The 14,189-nt window shown below is 43.1% G+C and overlaps 1 protein-coding gene across 9 annotated transcripts in view; it reads left to right on the top strand.

The window, feature by feature from the left end:
• The first annotated feature begins 8,282 nt into the window (after positions 1 to 8,282).
• Positions 8,283 to 14,189, top strand: part of TEX11 (testis expressed 11) — a 285,428-nt gene continuing 279,521 nt past the window's right edge. For 5 of the 9 annotated variants that reach the window (XM_072125889.1, XM_072125895.1, XM_072125888.1 and 2 more), the window contains exon 1: positions 8,284 to 8,376. The gene's annotated coding sequence lies outside the window, so the exon portion shown is untranslated. Of the gene's footprint in view, positions 8,377 to 14,189 lie in introns of all 9 variants that reach the window. The other 4 variants (XM_072125893.1, XM_072125894.1, XM_072125897.1 and 1 more) reach the window with 2 other exon arrangements.

The following is a 14,189-nucleotide window of genomic DNA, read 5'->3' on the forward strand; positions in this document are numbered from 1 at the left end:
ATAATTAAAAAAAAAAAAAAAAAATGTAAAAATTTTGACAAAAGAGGTTACTGTGCAAAATGTTAAACAGTTAAAGAATGTGAAATAATTCCAATTTACATGTTAAAATCGGATCCATGAAAAAAAAAAACTTCCTTTGCACCTGCCCTGGACCAGGTGCATAATTGCGCCAAAAATGGTCCAAAAACTGCAAAAGTCGCACGGAACATCTGGAAGACAATGATACATAAGACACACTGCACAAAGGTGCAGGCAAGCCTTAATTGAAAAAGAATAGAGTTAAAAGTCGCAAATAAGGCGCAAAAATGTAGTGCAGAAACTATGATACATGTGCCCCAGTAACTATAGCTACAATTACACAATATCTCAATTCTAGAAGCTTCTTAGAGGGTTCAAGACTCCCCCTAACAGCTCCTGATCTGGAGAGGCCGCTACTCACAACCACCAGCTTGCCTATGCGTTGACAGAGGTGTTGCACAACTTTCTATGGAATTACACAGATTTCAGAATTAGCTGGCCATACTTCTTCGTCCATACATCTTGGGACTTTGGGACATAATTGGATAAATTAGATCAATTTCTTAAAGTAGCCTTTTCAATCAGCAGTTACACACACATCTCCCTGTACTGAAAAATGGTCCCTCTTTATTCAATTTCTGGGTGGGCAAATAGTACACAAGGTCAAAGCTTGCCCTCAGGTGATATTCTGTCCTGTGTCTAGAGAGCTGTCAGAGCGTGTATTCAGCCCATTGGTTCTTTTACTGCAATGAGAATGATTAACTGTGTCTGAACACCCTGAGCACCCTCAATCGCAGTTAGAGGAAGGATGTATAGTTTTACCATTGCCATTTTGTGGGTGTTAAAATCTGAGTTTCTATTGACTTCAATGAGATTCGTGTTCAAGTCAATTTTCGGCCTGAAGTCTGGGGCCCCACAGGGCCACATCTGCCATGAGGTGAGATTAAAATCTCGCCTCAGGTGGCAGAATGCAGAGCCCTTTGGGGAGTGGCAAAATTTGCTGCTCTAATGTGGACAATTTGGGTACCCGCTGCTGCCCAACTCACCCACCAGCTAAAAAAATCGCACCTGTCTCCGGGACACAGCGACGTGTGATGATGTTTCACGCCATCTGTGTCTCTGAGCAGAGCCGCGACTGACAGGAGAGCCGGGAAAAGAAGGGAGCCGCACAGTGTTGGAGCACACTGCCTGCAGGTAGGTATCAGCTTTTTTATTTTTCATGGACAATTATTGATTAAATGTGGCTCTATATATATTTCTATGGGGTCAAATACTGATATAACGGGATAGGAGTGGGGGGCTTCTATATATATTTATATGGGGCTGGATTCTGTATATACTGGGGGGGTGTTTGTATATATTTATATGGGGCCGGATACTGTATATACTGGGGGGAGGGGGGGTCTGTATATGTTTATATAGGGCTGGATTCTGTTTATACTGGGGGGCTGTATATATTTATAGGGGGCTCAATACTGTTTATACTGGTGGGGTCTGTTTATATGGGGCCAGATACTGTTTATACTGGGGGGGGGGCGTCTACATACATTTATATGGAACTGGATACTGTTTATACTGGGGGGGGTGTATATATTTATATGGGGCCAGATTCTGTTTATACTGGGGGGTCTATGAGCAAAAAAAAAAAAAAAATAGCAAACATAATTCTGCTCAAGGTGTCCCTGGGAATCATTCCTCAAAGTATTTTGCCCCTCGGTCCTCATCTATGTTTAATCCACGTTTATTAACAAAACAGCATGTACAAACATAATTCTCTGAGCATGGATGGTCGTCTCGCAGGACTCCAGCAGTAAAACACATCCAACGTCAATAATAGGCTGCCGGGTTGCGCTGAGGCAGAGGTCCACGGTCATCACTTAGTACCTTTTTTGGCCCAAAGCAACTATGGTTTCCAGCTCTCAAAAGAACTACAATCAGCAAGAAGGAGGGGTGGGACCTGCCTCCTGTCACCTCATCACAAGCACGACGTGCTGACAGTAGCCTACTCCTGTTCCATTGCCTGCACCTTGTTCAGTAAATGTTGAAAACTTTACTAACAATTATTCCTTTATATACCTGCCCAGTTCCATTAAATCTTGCTGGTTATATTTTCATACTCAGCTTTCTGTTGTTGTGTGCCGGAGGCGGGTTGAAATCTAATAAATAAAGCAGTTTTACAAGCCATACATCGGTTTCTGAAAATAATGAAGATGTGCTCCGGCACCAGCTCACCCTGATAATAATTGAGAGTTATAACTACCATTTTAAAGTGGTAGGTTTCCTTTAACCCCTAGGCGCACCACGACGTTATACTACGTCCCCGGGGCTAGATGCTTAGCGCACCGGGACGTAGTATAACGTCCAGCTTCTGGGACCGGCTCACGAACGGAGCCGGTACCAGAAGCAGCGGCTGTCAGCTGTCTATCACAGCTGACACCGCGCTGTAACACCCGCGATCGGAGCCGACTCCGATCGCGGGTGTTAACCCCTTACACGCCGCGGTCAAGCATGACCGCGGCGTGTAAGGGTGTTCCTGCTGTGGATCGGATCCCCCGTGCCGCTTACCGGGGGATCCGATCCTCTTCCGGGCAGCTCCGAGGACTGGCATGTGCCCCGGAGCTGCCCGGTCTCCATGGCAGCCAGACCCCTTCCGGGTCTGACTGCAAACTGTCTGAGCATGCGCAAGCTTGCTCAGACAGTTTACACTGCTCTACAATAAAATAGTATTGTAGAGCAGTGTATTGAACTTAAACCAGTGATCAGAGCATCACTGGTTTAAGTTCAAGTATGTATAAGTAAAAAAAATGCAAAAACAGTTAACACTACACATTATAATAACTAAAAAATAAATACATAAAATATAAGCCCCTAAAATGTCACTTTCCCATAATAAAGTATAAAAAACATAAAAACACAAAAAAACCCTGCATATTTGGTATTGCCGCTTCCGTAACAATCTGCATAATAAAACAGAATTGTTACTGGACCCGCACAGTAAACGCCGGAGGAAAAAAACGCAAAAAACGTTCCGAAAAAAGATAATTTTTAATTAATACCCTATAAAAAATGCTCTAAAAAGTGATTTTAAAAATTTTATGCACTCTAAAATAAGCCCACTAAAAAGAACAACTGTTCTCGCAAAAAATAAGCCCCTAACAAGATTTTTCAGCCAAAAAATAAAAAAGTTATGCATATAAAAAGATGGTGATGCTAAAATGAATAAGATTTTCTCCAAATTAGTTTTTATTCAGTACAATTGAATAAAATACACAAAACCCCCACATATTTGGTATCCCTGCGTCCGTAGCAATCTGTATAATAAAACAGAATTGTTATTAGATCCGCAAAGTGAACCCCGTAAAAAACAACCTAAAAAAACGCTCTCTGAAAAAGAAGATTTTTTATTAATGCCCTTTAAAAATGCTCTAAAAAAAGTGATTTTAAAAAGTTACGCAATCTAAAATAAGACCACTAAAAAGAGCTATCATTCTTGCAAAAAATAAGCCCTTAAACAGATTTGTGAGGTGAAAAATAAAAAAGTTATACATATGAAAGACGTTGATGCTAAAATTAACAACAATTTTGCCAAATTACTTTTTATTCAGTAAAAATGGTAAAAAATAAAAAATATATATAAATGAAGTATTTTCATAATCGTGGCGACCCATAGAATAAAAATAATATACTATTTTTATGGTATGGTTAACGGCCAAAAAAAAAAACACATAAAAATTTTCCTAAAAATTGATGATTTTCATTTCCTCCACCAACAAAGAGTTAATTAAATCTCACCAATTAGCTGTAGATGCCCCAAAATTACATACCAGAAAAGTGCATCTCATGTGGCAAAAGAAATAAGCCCTTATAGGTCCTCATTAAAAAAAAGAAAAAAATTATAGCCTGTACAATGTGACATAGCAAATCTGATTTGGATGGCGCCTCCTTCCCTTCTATGCCCGGCCGTGCGCCCATACAGCAGGTTACCAGCACATATGGGGTATCCGTGTACTCGGGAGAAATTGGGTATCAAACTTTGTGGAGCCTTTTTTAATTTAATCCATTTTAAATGTTTAATTTTCCACCCAAAATGAGTGTATTGTGAAAAAATATTACAATTTGCAGACTCCACCTCCGTTTTGTTTTAACCCCTATAAAACACGTAAAGGGTTAACAAACTTCTTAAAAGTAGTTTTTCATACGTTGAGGGGTGTAGTTTCCACAATGGGGTAATTTATGAGTCTCGCTATTATTTAGGCCTCTCAGTGTCAATTAGAAGTTGATCAGGTCCATCTAAGTACGGGTTTTGGCGATTTTACAAAAAATGTGAAAAATGGCACCCAAATTCTGAGTAAAACATTCTAGTAAAATATGTGGAATCTTAAAAAACCATGCCAACATAAAGCAGACATTTGGGAAATGTAAGTTATGAATTTATTTGGGTGCTTTGACTATCTGCATCAAAAGTAGAGAATTTAGAACGTTGAAAATAAAGAATTTTTCAAAATTTTTGCCAAATTTAGTTTTTTTTTATAACTAAACGCAAAAGATTTCATCCAAATTTTTAAACTAATTTGAAGTACAATGTGTCACGAGAAAACAATCTCAAAATCCCCTGGATATCTCATAGCGTTCCCACGCTATAACCACTTATAGTGACACAGGCCAGATTTGAAAAATGGGTCCGCGTCCTTTAGGCCAAAAGATGCTGAGTCCCCTAGGGGTTAATGTATTATTGAAATGCAGGGTATTTATCTAGCATAGGAGGGAAGAGCCTACTTAGGTACTATGCTTGGTTGTGATTGGCTTATCCTGCATATGCGCAGATACAAGATATAATGAACAACATATCATGTGATATTAACCCCTTAATGACCGCCCTATCGGCTTTTTACGGCGGTCATTAAGGGTACTCCTTCTGACGCGATGCCTTTCTACGGCGGTCGCGTCAGAAGAAGATTTGGGGACATCGGGTTTAGCTGGTGCCAGTGCGGGCTGTAATATCACAGCCCAGACTTGGCAAAAACACCCGGAATTGGAAAAACTTTATCCCCTTACACACCGCGTTGTCAAGCATGACAGCGCCGTGCAAGTGTCCCCACCGGTGTGCTTACCCGGGTATCCGATCCCTCCTGTTGTAACCCCGGGGTCCGTCGAGTGCCCCGAGGCTGCTGGCTTCTCTCCCTGCCGGGTTCAGCCTCCTGGCAGGACCTGGCTGTATGTATTTGAGTATGTGCAGCAATACAAGTGTGTTGCAGTGTAAAGGCTTAAACAAGCGTTCAGGTGAACGTTTGTTAAAGCCAAAAGGTTGAAAATGTAAAAAAGTAAAAAAAAAAAAAAATTTAATCATTTTATAATAATAGTTAAATAAATAAATAAATAAAATAAAAGTCGCATAATCTCCCCAGTTACACATAAAATGCAAATAAGGTAAATAAAACACACAAAAAGTACATATTTGGTATCTCCGCGTCCGTATTAATCTGTACAATAAATCTAAATCAATATTGAACCCGCTCGGTGAACGACGTAAAAAAAAACACGAAAAACTTCCTGTAATATACAATTTTTCATCAAACAGCATCACAAAAAATGTTCTAAAAAGTGATCAAAAAAGTAAAAAAAATTAGATTTCCTCCAGTATTGGTTTTGCTCAGTAAAATTGAGCAAAAATAAGAAAACTATATAAATGAGGTATCACCGTAAACGTAGTGAACCAAAGCATAAAGATAAAAAATTATTTTTACGTTACGGTGAGTGGGGGAAAAAAGTGCTAAAAATCCAAAAGTACACTCTGGAGAAATTGGGCATCAAATGTTGCAAAGCGTTTATTCATTTAATTTATTATGAAACTGTCAGTTTTGGCCTAAATGAATTTATTTTCCCAAAAAATTCAAAAGTTTCTAAATCGCATGTCCATATTGTTTTAACCCATGTGAAACACTTAAAGGGTTAATAGACCTAATTGAAGTTGTTTTACATACGTTGAGGGGTGAACTTTCTATAGTGGGGTTTTACTATTATTTAGGCCTTTCAAAGTCACCTGGAAGCTGAGTTGTCCCTCAAAATGTGAGTTTTGGGGATTTTCATGAAAATGAGAAAAATGGCACCTAAAGTTCTGCGTTCTGTGCAGACATTCCGTAAATGTTAATTATCAAGCTTTTTGGGTAGTTTTAATTCCTGTCTGGAAAGCAAAACATTTTAAACTTGGAAAATGAAGAATTTTTACGAACTTTTGCCAAATTTTCACTTTTTTTGCAGACTGAAACACAAAACTTATCACTCAAATTTTACAACTAACATGAAGTACAATGTGTCACGAGAAAACATTCTCAAAATCACCTGGATATGTTAAAGTGTTCCGAAGTTATAACCAATTATCGTGACACAGGGCAGATTTGTAAAATCGAGTCTGGTCATTAAAGGACACCTGTCATCAGGTCTGTGTCACTTGTCCTGTCACTACTACCTGTTGGAGCAGCTCACAAGAATCCATTCCAACCTTTATCTAGTCAATTCATACATTAATCATTGCAAAATCATCTTTTTTATTATGTAAATAAGGCTGGTCACATGGTCAGAGACAGTGATGTCATCCCTGTTACCCCTCCCCTCTCCTCCCCCAGCTCATGTCTGTGTGTATGTATAGAAAAACATTTCTAGTGTCTGTGTTTTATCTGATTACATGCTGCATCCTCTTAATACACATGTGAAAGACACAGACATCAGCTACACAAGTACCTGACATATTCTGCTATAACATGGCTGCCTGGAGCTGTTGTATCTCTCCTATACACACACAGGCTGCAGGGAGTGCCAGCACCAGGAAGCACATGGAGGAGCCATTAAACCATTATACCTCACATCATTGTACAGGCTGTCACTCAAGCACTGGGGGGTGTGGCTGTGCCTCCCACTCATGAATAAGTTGGACAGCTTGAATATGATAATGACTCATTGGACATCTCACAGGTCATTTGCATACAGCTTTAGGACCTCATTGCTTAAGTTTACAGGCATGCAGAGGGACAATGAAGGGATAGAGTCAATGCTTCCTAATGGCAGTTTATTTGCGATGTACCCTCTTCAAGGCCATGTTGTTGTTGTTGTTGTTTTGGAGGTCATAGCATACAAACACCATCCTGCTCATGGACAGTTGTGATCACATGACCGTCTATCTGCAGCTGTTTATTATTGACATGAACAAGTGGCAGTTTTTTTTGATGAATTCAAGTATTATAATTCTGTTAGGAGTCATTAAAGGGAACCTGTGACCAGGGACCTCTTTTCCTCTAAAGACAGGTTGCAGAAGCCCATCACACCTGCATTTCAAATCTGCCTTTCTGCCTTTTCTAAGTATTTGAATCACAATATAATTGAGTGTTATAACTTACCTTGCACCCTGACAAAATCCTGGGGTGGTCACAGAGGCTGGACTTTGGTTTGGATGTATTTCAAAAAACAACATGTGACTTGTCTGTGTTACTCACTCCTCAGAGCTTGGCCCCCACCTTTGTGCTCCTGTATAGCTCCTCCTTCTGCTCCTTCTCAGAGGTTACAGCCTGGTCAGCCTGACATCAGTGGGGGAGGGACAAGCTGTACAGGAGCACAAAGATGGAGGCAGCCTGCAGCTCAGTCTTGTCACATGTTGTTTTTTTGAATGCATCCAAACCAAAGCCCAACCCCTGTGACTACCCCAGGATTTTGTTAGGATGCAAGAGTAAGTTACAACACGCAATTATATTGTAATGTAGATGCTTAGAAAACGAAGAGAGGCATTTTTGCACTGCAGGTGTCATGGGCTTTTACAATCCGTTTTAGTGAAAATGAGGTCCCTGGTGACAGGTTCCCTCTAAAGAAGTATTGATGCCAGTCTTAGATCCTAAGACTCCTCATATACCAACATGAAAACTATCCATAATTTCCACTGGTGATGAGCGTGGAGGTCTAAAAATCCTTCTTACAGGCTTGAATATACATATGAATAAAGTGGTGCATAACTTCTAAAATGTGTTTATTGGTGAATTACCTAATATCCTGCGCCCCTCACTTACACACACAGTATAACATGTGGTAAAGTGGATAACCCATTTAAGGCACTAAGCCCCTGGGCTGCCTGTAATAAGGTGCATACATTATTAATTATCCATGATTTTTCAGTGTACAGAATCCTCACAACTCATATAAAAGCATATTGCAGTGACTGGCTATTGTGCAGAGCTGTCCAATCACAGCGTGTTTGGGGAAATGTCCAATCGGAGCTGCTGATGATATCAGCTGTTGCTGGGCAGAGTGAGATGTCGCTCTCATAGGAACGCTGACTGAACTGCCTCAGTAACACAGTAAGAGATCGTCACTGAGGTAAATCTATATGCACGGCTGCTGCTGGGTGCTGGGGACTTCTCATGGCTGACTGGGAAAGACAAACATTCAAGAGGGAGAAGGGAGTCATGTTAGTCTCATTCATGACCCCATGTAAACTCCTAATTATAGTCATACAGTTTATTTTTTTCAATCAGTTTTGGCTATCCGTAGCAGATTTCATATTGGGTATCTGTAGCAGCCTCATGTATTAATATCATACTTCAATAAAAATGTGCAAAATAAAAAACCTTTTCCAAAATTTTCTACAGAAAAAAACGTGAGCATTAACCCTTATAGAAGAAAACAAGGACAACTAAACCCATATTTCATGATGTTACAATATTAGGCAGCTTTCACACACGCTGTGTGGCACATATATCCGGCCTCAAAACGTCTGCGTGGACGGCTATGGTGACCCGGCGGCGGGCTCTGTCTTTCCCCTTGAAGCGCTATATCCTATTGAGAAAGGAGGGGTGAACAGCACTCAGCCCTCCTCCACTCCAGCGCACTGCCGTATCTGTAGCTGGGCGATCATATGTGCTGTGTGAAAGCAGCCTAGGCTGTGAAAGAAGAAGGCCACAGGTGATGTGTAACGGCCCTAAAAAATCCCTACTTGTATTTAGAAATGTACAAAACCCCTTATTTATCACAAAGACTACAGGTAAGGATAAAAGCAATTAAAATGCATGATAATGTGAATCCAGTCTAAGTGTAGGAATAAACACTGATTCTGAGGGTGGGGGGTCACATGTGCCGCTAGCATCGCGGCGCGATTGCACATGAGTTTCCATGAACCAGCACCTGGTATTAAGACAATACAAGACACCAGGTGTTGTTTACCGATTGCATGCGTTTCACTGGAAACACTTATGCGATAGAGCCGAGGCTCCATGCGCTAGCGTTACATGTGACTGCAGCCTACTGACAATATTAGGCTGTGTTTATACATTGTGGTTTCGCTTGGGTTTGGTTTTGTAAGCCTAAGACCATGTGAACGTGATTTAGTGCGCTTACAGTTTTTGGTTTGCACTCATTCTCATTTCATTCTACGGGTTCATGTAAACGTCCAGGTATTCTGCGACCAATCACGGATTTTCATATATGTGGTATGGACGCCCTGTTGCAGAAACATATCTTGTTTAATCTCTGAACTGAGTGGTTTTGCTCAAATAACTATTGTAAAGTTCAGGACAAAGGTGCAAACTGGCTCCTGTTTATAAACACAGGTTCTACTTACACAGGTGCAGCCTGAACTGTCCAGACAGGACTAATCAACCTGAGCTGGATGACTCATACACAGCAGCGCTCGATTACTTCTGCCTGTCAGGGACAACATAGTGATGATGTATTATCGGCCTATGCTGATAGGACAAGGCTGGAGCAGAACATAATAAGGGAAAAAACAGAGCGCTGGGGCAGCCACAGGAGCGACAGAGCCTCATTACCATAGTTTTATAATTCTATTGAATTCTATTGTACCACCTTTGTACAAATTTCCGTCCTGGGATTTGTGGTAATCCAAGAGAAAGGCTGTTGTATATTCCTATGCTGTTGCAGTGGCTGTTCTACATTTCTTTTTGTATATATCTCCCTTTCTCCCGCGCCATTGATAATTGGTGCGAAGTCCCTATTTGTTTACAGAGGCCGGCATGCTTTTCTTTGACAACTTCCGCCTGCCGGTGACACCCACCGATCCCCTGTCCCCGTGCCTGATACAGCAATATGACTTTTGTAGGAGGATGAATGGCACTGCTGCATCATGAAAACCATCTGTGAATCTCGGTCACATGACACCTATGTCATCTTAGTGTTAACCATTTAGGGCATTAAACTAACAATTGCTTGCTTTATCTTTTGGCTATAATTGTAACTTCAGATGTTCATATATTTTATTATATTATGGCGAGAAAGAACTAAGGCTACATTCACACTGCCGTTGCCCGCCCGTACTGTAGCGGGCAACGGCAGTGCACGGGGAGAGGAGAAGGAGGTGAGCGCAGCTCACCCCCGCCCCTCTCCATAGAGATACATGGCGCACGGCGCCGTATTAGGGGAAAAGATAGGACAGGTCCTATCTTTTTCGCGGGTACGGAGCGGTACGGCGCCACACGTGTGTGTATATACGTCCTCCATACGGCAGTGTGAATGTAGCCTAAGGCTGTTATAAAAACTTAACAGTATGTCCTCCAGCATCGGACTAGGTCCTGGAGTAGTGCATGCCTCTCCTAAGATAGCGCCCCAACACAACGGTGTTAAAGGGGTTGTCCGAGTTTTTGAAAAAAAGCTAAAAGTGGCCGGGACAGGGCTGCTTAAAAAAAATAAAGATGTACTTACCTCCTGGTGCCCTCCCGTATCCAGCGCTGCTGTCACTCCGGTCCGGGCGCCATGTAAACAAACATGGCCGCCGGAGCAGCGCTGGATTCAGCTTCCGGCCGGCCATGGCCGGGCACGCCTATCCGTCCCTATACACAGCATTGTGTATGGGGGGGCCAGAAGGTTGTTGGGTCCGGCCGGAACTGAGTGCAGCGCTGCTCCGGCGGCCATGTTTGTTTACATGGCGCCCGGACCGGAGTGACAGCAGCGCTGGATACGGGAGGGCACCGGGAGGTAAGTACATCTTTATTTTTTTTAAGCAGCCCTGTCCCGGCCACTTTTAGCTTTTTTTCAAAAACTCGGACAACCCCTTTAAGGCTGCATTGACTCGTCGGGGCACTTAGCCCTTCACAAGATGGCGTTGCTAACCACAAATGCGCTTCAGGCCCCACTTCTCAGAGGGTGGCCTTCCTGCCAACGGACGTCCGAGACCACGTTGTACTAGGAGCCGATTTAACTAATTGATGCCAAAAGAAGCCTGTTCTTCTACATACAGTAGTATGCTTAAGAACTATATAGTAAAAAGCAAGCTACATTTAATATTTGGAAAATGTCTCTCAGGATACTCTTCGTGCCCTTCAGTCCTCTTCGGCTCCTCTTCGGGTCTCCTCACCATGCCGGCGGCTCACAAACAATGACATCGGCAAGCGGCTGAAGTTATTGTGTGTGCCGGCCGAGCGCGTTGATCCAAAGAGAGCCGAACAACCCAAAGAGGACCTGAAGAAGATGGTAAGAAGAGGATCCGAAGCAAGAAGAGGATGTGTCGCAAAGGTGAGTACAGTGTTAATTTTTTTTTTCAATTAAAAGCTTGGCATACTAGGGGCAGGGTCCGGCAGACTATATACTATGGGACTCACAGGCTATGTACTGCAGGGGGCTGGGAGGCTATATACTACAGGGGCTGGCAGGCTATATATTGGTGGGGGTTGGATATATAGTACAGGAGCTGGCAGGATATATATTTGGGGGGTGGCTATGTACTACAGGGGTTGGCAGGATATGTACTACAGGGGCTAGCATTCTATATACTGGTGGGGCAGGGGCTGGCAGGCTATACACTACAGGGGGCTGGCTATTTACTACAGGGGCTGGTAGGCTATATACCAGTGGGGGCAGGGGCTGGCAGTCTATATACCGGGTGGGTGGGGGGCTGGCTATATACTGTAGGAGCTGGCAGCCTATATACTGGGAGACAGGGGCTGGCAGGCTATATACTGGGGGGGGGGGTGTCTGTGAGCAATGCATTTCCCACCCTTAGCTTATACTTGACTCAATGGGGGTCATTTACTAAGGGCCCGATTCGCATTTTCCCGACGTCTTACCCAAATATTTCCGATTTGCGCCGATTTTCCCTGAATTGCCCCGGGTTTTTGGTGCACGCGATCGGATTGTGGCACATCGACGCCGGTTTGCACGCGAAGGGAATCAGGGGGCGTGGCCGAACGAAAACCCGACGAATTCGGAGAAACCGCTGCATTTAAAAAAAAATAAAAAATGGCGCTTGACACGCGCTTACCTTCACCAGGAATAGGATCGTGAACTCCGGCAGACCTCGGCGGACTTCAGCGCAGCAGCGACACCTGGTGGACGTCGGAGGAACTGCCTTAGTGAATCGACGGAAGACCCGAATCCACCGCGGAGAAGGCGCTGCTGGATCGTGAATGGACCGGGTAAGTAAATCTGCCCCAATAGGTTTTCCCAGTTTTTTTGTGTTAAAATTGGGTGCCTCGGCTTATACTCGGGCTTGCTTATACTCGAGTATGTATGGTAAATGCACTCAATACTTTGTAGGGGCTTCTTTTGCATGAATGACTGAATCAATGCGGTGTGGCATGGAGGCGATCAGCAGAGGTGTTTTGGAAGCCCAGGTTGCTTTGATATAAGCCAGTGATGTCGAACCTTTTAGAGACCGAGTGCCCCAACTACAACCAAAACCCACTTAGTACCCTTATGTGCCAATGTGCCATTTTAAACAGTAACTTATTTCTACCTGTTCTTCCACTTCTTCAATTGTATCGGCCGCCTGAGGCCACCAATACAATTGAATCAAGGTGGGCAAATTAAGACTATCATTGTAGCTTCTCTCCAGGGTCTCTCTGTTTAGGAAGAATGGTGGGTCCAGCAGGAGGACCTCCAAAGATAATGCACTTCTTTCAACACATTCTCACTTTTCAAGCAGTTCCAAACAGTCAATGAAGTGTCGCTGTAAAATAGTGCTGTGCGCAGCATAGGACTGCAGGAAGATTTAATGGATTTGTTCCTGTTTGGTGAACTCTGTCCTTGGCTGTTGGCTTGAGTGCCCACAGAAAGGGCTCTGAGTGCCACCTCTGGCACCCGTGCCATAGGTTCGCCATCACTGGTATAAGCTTTTAGCTTGTCTTGTTGGGTCTGGTGTCTCTCATCTTCCTCTTGGCATTTGACAACTGAGATCCTCTTACCACTTTCACCTCTGGTGAAGCTCTCTGGATGCTTTACTATAGTCCCAGACTGCAATGATGAGCTGTAAAGTGTCTGTAATGAAGCTTTATTGATAATCCTTGGTCTCATTACAGCAAAAAAAATGAAAACTCCAATTGTCACTGGGGCAGAATTTTTTTTTGTCTAGAACTACAATTGTAAAGTATACAGTTTCGACTTACATACAAATTCAACTTAAGAACAAACCTATGGACCCTATCTTGTATGTAACCCGGGGACTGTCTGTACATGGTAACATCACAGTATGTGTACATACAGTGGGAAAAAAGGATTTAGTCAGTCACACACTGAGGCTGAAAGTACAGCATTACAGAGGGATTTGTGGAAGCTTGAGGAGTAGGCGGAGAAATGGCTGATAAGGTTGAGAGTCAATAAATGTAAAGTTGTGCACTTGGGCCATGGAAACAACATTATATTCTAAACAGTCAATTACTTGGTAAACTTGGAGCTGAAAAAGACTTGGGGGTATTGGTGGATGTTAAACTTAATTTTAGTGACCGGAGTCAGGCAGCTGCTGCTAAAGCAAATAAAATTATGGGATGTAGCAAGAGAGGAATAGATTCTCAAGATAAGGACATAGTTTTGCCCTTATACAAATCACTGGTCAGACCCAAGGCCTGATCATAGGGGAGGGGGCGTGGGGCGCGAGCCCAGGGCCCCCACTACTACTGCTCTTAAAGGGGCCCCCACCAAATGTGGGCGATTCGCCCACTGTGTACTTGAGTCCTCGCTGAACAGGCCAGGAAATGGGGCGCCCCGACTTAAGCCTATGGCAGAGCCAGGGAACAATAAGTCGGCGCATTATGTGACGTCACACACTGCGCCGGCAACTCCAGCGGGGCGCCGCCATCTTGGGACACCTCCGAGGATAACCGAGACGAAAGAAGACGAGGCGCGCATCGGGGAAACGGAGGTAGTTGAAGTATAATTTTATTATTTTACCTTGAACTGCACATAGT

This window comes from Engystomops pustulosus, chromosome 9 (genome assembly GCF_040894005.1).
Source record: "Engystomops pustulosus chromosome 9, aEngPut4.maternal, whole genome shotgun sequence".
Classification (NCBI taxonomy): domain Eukaryota; kingdom Metazoa; phylum Chordata; class Amphibia; order Anura; family Leptodactylidae; genus Engystomops; species Engystomops pustulosus.